Genomic DNA, 5,302 nt, shown 5'->3' on the forward strand with positions numbered 1-5,302 from the left:
GTCAAGCGAGTCCTCGGTCGGCCTATCCGAAACTGAGGCATAAACCATACGGAAATAATCCGAAAAGCACTGTACTATCCCCTCAGGGTCAACAACTACCTCTCCCCCCTCTCTCGTCAGTTCCGGCACCACTCTATTAACCCGTTCTTTTTTGTCCAGCCAAGCTAGGAGCTTCCCGGCCTTATCCCCAACATCATACAAGCGGCCCTGCTGTTCCCTACTGAGGGTCTTGGCGGCATTCGTCACCAGGTCCTTATATTCGGCTTGCTTCAGGCTCAGCTCATGCAGTGAGGCCTCTGTAACCTCCTCCTCCAGGGCCACCTCTAAAGCCGCGATCTCCTCCTCAACCTGCATAACCTCGCCATCTCTCCGCCGCTTGGCTGCCACTACCAAGGAGAGGGCCTCTCCCCTCAGCACGGTCTTAAATGCTTCCCACAACGACGCGGCCGAGTCAACGGACCCCTGGTTGTCCTTAAAAAAGTGATCAACTGTCTTCAACAGCGCACTGCGCATCTTGGGGTCACGAAAGTACCAGGGGTTAATAGGAGCAACCCTGCCCCCTCCCTCGCGCCCGACATCCAGCCGGACCCACACTGGCGAATGATCCGATATGCCCCGCGCCATATGCCTGGCCTCAGATACCAATGAGGCATGCGCAGCCAGAGTGAGCAGGTAATCAATCCTAGAGAGGCTACCATGCGCCCCGGAGTGGAAGGTGTATTGGCTCTGTGTGGGGTGCCGGAGCCTCCAGCAGTCTACCAGGCCGAGTGTGTCTAGAAAGTCTGGAAGCCACTTCTGAGCCCCCCCGGTGTCCCTGGGTGGGTACCTATCCAGCAGCCCAGAGCCGACAGCATTGAAATCACCCCCCACCACTAGCATACCCTCCGGGAGGTCCAACAAGGCCCTACCCAGATCTGTAAACGTGGAGGCCTGCAGGGCTGGAGGGACATAGACCGAAACCAAAACCAAAGTTCTTCCTTCCCACCTCCCCGCCACCGCCACAAACCTCCCCCTATCATCAACAATGGTGGAGTTCACCTCAAACGGTAGTGAAGCTCTAACTAGGATGCCCACACCCCTGGATCCGGAGGAGAATCCCGAGTGAGCTATGAATTTGTAACCTTTCCTATTAAGAGCATGGCAAGTATTACCTATAAGGTGTGTCTCCTGCAGTAGGACGACATCCGGCAAAGACCGTTTCAAGAACTGCAGGACTATCCCCCGCTTAATGCGATCCCCCAAACCATTAACATTCCAGCTAAGAACATTTAAACCCCTACCCCCCCATCCCCACACCACAAGAGACCCACCCCACACCCGAAGAGCCACCATGGAAAAGTCCTGACAATGATTACTGCGCCTTGCAAAAACAAACCCCCCAACAACAAACCCAAAATCCCAACTATCCCCCCCACCCTGCACCCCTGCTGCAGCTTACAAAGCCCCCCCAACTTGCAGTGTGCCTGTCGCCCTACCAAAACCCAAATCTACAAAAAGTACCCTGAGGGAGGAAAGAGCTCCCATCGTCCTCACGCAACCCTCCGTATTGTACTGCAATCAGTTCAAGTCATCATCCGGAACCAAATCAAGTCAGTCCGGCTCCAAAGGCATCAACCCTGCCCATCTCGGCCACTGTCCCCGTCTGCGGCGGCTTCCTCACCAGTCCGTCGTCGGGGCAAAGCGTCCAGCCATTCACCGGCCATAGCAGGCGACTCAAAGAAGAAAGTTCGGTCTTCATACACCACACGTAATCTGGCAGGGAAAAGCATGGCATACTTCAGGTCCCTCTCCCGAAGCCGTCTCTTCACCCCCAGGAATCTCTGCCTTTGCTTTTGCACCAGCTGGGTGAAGTCAGGATAGAAACTCACCGACGCGTTCTGAAAAGGGACCGGGCCCGTCACCCGAGATGCTTGCAGGATAGCGTCCCGATCTCGGAAGTGAAAGAGCCTGGCGACAATCGGTCTCGGTGGAGCTCCCACCTTGGGCCTCCCACCCGGCACTCTGTGAGCTCGCTCAACTGCGAAGAACTTCCCAAGGCCCTTAGGCTTCAGATGGTTAAGCACCAAGTCCTCCACGAGAAGGTCTACAGAAACCTCGTCCGAGGACTCCGGGACCCCGATAATGCGCACGTTGTTGCGCCTGGCCCGGCTCTCAAAGTCCTCGAGCCTACGGGCGGAGAGGTCACTCTCGGCCCGCAGCTTACGAACCTCAGTCTGAAGTTCCGAGACATCGTCAGCGAGGCCCGTGGTCTTGAGATCAAGGGTTTTTACCCGTTCATTAGTTTTGCCCAAGTCCGCGCGGATCAGGTTAACGTCCACCAAGATGGTATCCACTTTGTGCGCCAGGGCATCAAACTGTCTCCCAATCGAGGCCTGCATCCCTTCGAGCGCGCCCATGACGTCCTGCAACGAGAGCTCCGAGGCCGGGGGTGAGGCAGTCTTCTGTCCATCCAGCGACTGGCTCGATCCACCAGGCGACCCCTTCTGCTGGGCATACCGATCCATATTATTGGCTTGAGTATAGGCTCCCCGCCTGGTAGCCTTGGGTTTCACCGATCCACCTCTGCTTTACCCGACATGTCTGGCTCCAAGCAGTCCGGTGCAAAAAGACGGCCCTCTCTCAGGTAGAGGGAGCAGGAGAAGTCAGATCTGCAATAGCCAGCCAGGGTAGGGCGCAGAGCGTCCAGAGGGTAATAAAGCAGCCGAAAGCACTCCCGGGCCAAGGCAGACAAAGGGCGAGAAAGTGAAAGGACGGGATCCTCCGTCCGACAGTTCACACCTCGCCTGGCCGCTGTTGTTCAATTAGAGGTCGGGCATCCTGCCAACGCCAGCCCCTGGCATCCCTCGGAGACAGGCCTCAATCTTCCGCCGTGCACAACTCCGGTTCCCGATGGGCGATCCGAGCTCGGGCGGCATCAATCGCCTCCATAACGAGTCATCTGCAAGATGCCGTGCATATAAAACAGGATTGAAGACAGGATAGTCGACGGAGGGCGCGTGGGTCTCGGGAGCTCAAAGCTCACGCGGCCATCTTGGTCAGGCGCTAGGCTCCTCCCCCTACCTTTAATCATTCTTAAACAGATTGTTTTAAATACCGTTTTACTTGAATTTATCTTTTAATGTGGGTAATGTGTAGAGTCTGTTTCAGATATTTTGCAGAGAAATGTTGTGTTACTGTTTTATGCCACATCCATTAAAAACACGCATTTGCAATGCATTAGGTCTCGCATTCATGCGAGTTTGAGCGATTGACATTGCAAATAACAATGCCTATTGCCATTGTCATTTACAATGCCAATAGCTTTAACTCGTGTAACTGCGAGACCTATTGCATTGCAAATGCTTGTTTTAAGTTGAGCCTGGGCAGCACATGCACTGCTCTGCGAGGCATGCTGTATTCAGGTATGGCCTTGAAGCTCCGCCCACTCTCCGCCCATATTTTTCATTGGCTTCTGTCATTGTCCACTGGAAACTGTGGCTGTTCATTGGTCAATAGGCTTAGTAGTCCCTCCTTAGTACCGCCTTATGTCATTTTGTAACCACCCATGGCGACACCCACTGTTACATGTGTTGTTACTTGGTAGCCTTTAATTACAGCCTCTGAGCAGCAGGTAGGACAAGCTCTCTCCTAGCGCTTTAAAAAAATATATATATAGCACGATCGCATTTGCAATGCAATAAGTCTCACATTTGCGAGAGTTTAAGCTATTGGCATTGTAGATGACAATGCCTTTTATTTATCTGTTTTAAAAACTACACATAAATAAAAGGCATTGTCATTTACAATGCCAATAGCTCAAACTCTCGTAAATGCGAGACCTATTGCATTGCAAATGCTTGTTTTTAATAATCTTTATTCTGTTTTACAAATAAAATCATAAAAGTAATTAAAAATAGTACACAAATTATCATTACCATGCTAATGTTTATTTTAAAACCACCATGAGAAAATGTGCAAGAAAAAAGCAAACTGTGGAAGAATTTAGCAGCTGTAAATACAGTAAGGCAGGCCTAACTTGTGTAAAATCCATTGGTTTTAAAATTGGGAGTAAAAGCTTATGTCACAGACTATTACATTTTGGGCAGAGCATGACAATATGTAATGTGTTGGTGATCGATGCATTATCACAATTACAAAGGGGAAGGTCCGAGTACGTAAAACAGCCATGATTAAAAGGGACTAGACGGGGGAATAAATTCAACCTGAAATAAGTCAACAGGCGGCGTTGATGACGTGTCATGTTCCAGGTCAAATAAGTTTCTATGTTGCTGACAGTTTTCAATAAAATCATGTGATGCATAGAGTGTTTCATTTATATGGAGTCCTCACATTCTGATGCCAACTTGTCCTTGAAGGTGGTTTCAACCCATTTGCCTTCAGAGAGGGTCATGATAGAGGGATTATTGTACAGGTCGGGCCTCCCTAGAGTCCGCCAATTATGCACCACATATGCCAGCCACTGGATCAGGGATGATTAGTCTAATTTTAAACATTCCTGTAAAATTAATCTGCTAAAACTGAGTTCCTCTTTTACCCAAATTGATTGCCAAAGGTTTAGAAGGCAAAGACGGAGCTGGTCAATAATATAATCTAAGCCTAGTTCTTTTTGGACAATTTCATGAGGAACACTACGAGGAACTCCCAGAAGGCCGATTAAGAATTCGTTTTCGGCTACTTGAATTGGGGGTACCGGCCATATCCCCATATTCCACTGCAATAGATCACTAGCGGGATGCACTTGTCCTTGTAAATTTCCAGGACCAATTGGACATGAATGCGCCCAAACCAGCGGGAAAAATCTCCTATACTGAATATCGCTATGTTAAAAGACAAAACATTCTGGGTTATAAGTGAGTGCCAATTAAGCTTAGAAACCAATTTGACCCCCACATACCTAAACTTGTCTACCTGGCTGATGTGATGGCCATCTGTTGGACTTGGCCCTTTTTGCAGGGTCATCCCTGAACTTTATGCCTTCCTCCTGATATTTTTTCTGACCTGGTGTTGGTGGTTTTAGGACTCTGGGAAATTTAGCACTGCTGTCCAGTGTAAAGTGCATGTGCTCTCTACGGTAAAAAGTGATAAGATTGGTTTACACCTGTTTGGCTAATTTAATTTACCTATCAGTCCCCAGTAAGGTGGTATCTCATATACCCGGGGCCTGTAAATCAAATGCTACTGGTGGGCTTGCTGCGCTGATTGCGCCACCCACCAAAGTAGCCTTTAAAACCTCACTCGCAGTTTACTGCTGCTGTGACATGGCACATAAAATGGGTGCCACGTCTGTGACTCCCCTTTTACT

This window comes from Triturus cristatus, unplaced genomic scaffold, assembly GCF_964204655.1.
Source record: "Triturus cristatus unplaced genomic scaffold, aTriCri1.1 SCAFFOLD_344, whole genome shotgun sequence".
NCBI classification, from domain to species: domain Eukaryota; kingdom Metazoa; phylum Chordata; class Amphibia; order Caudata; family Salamandridae; genus Triturus; species Triturus cristatus.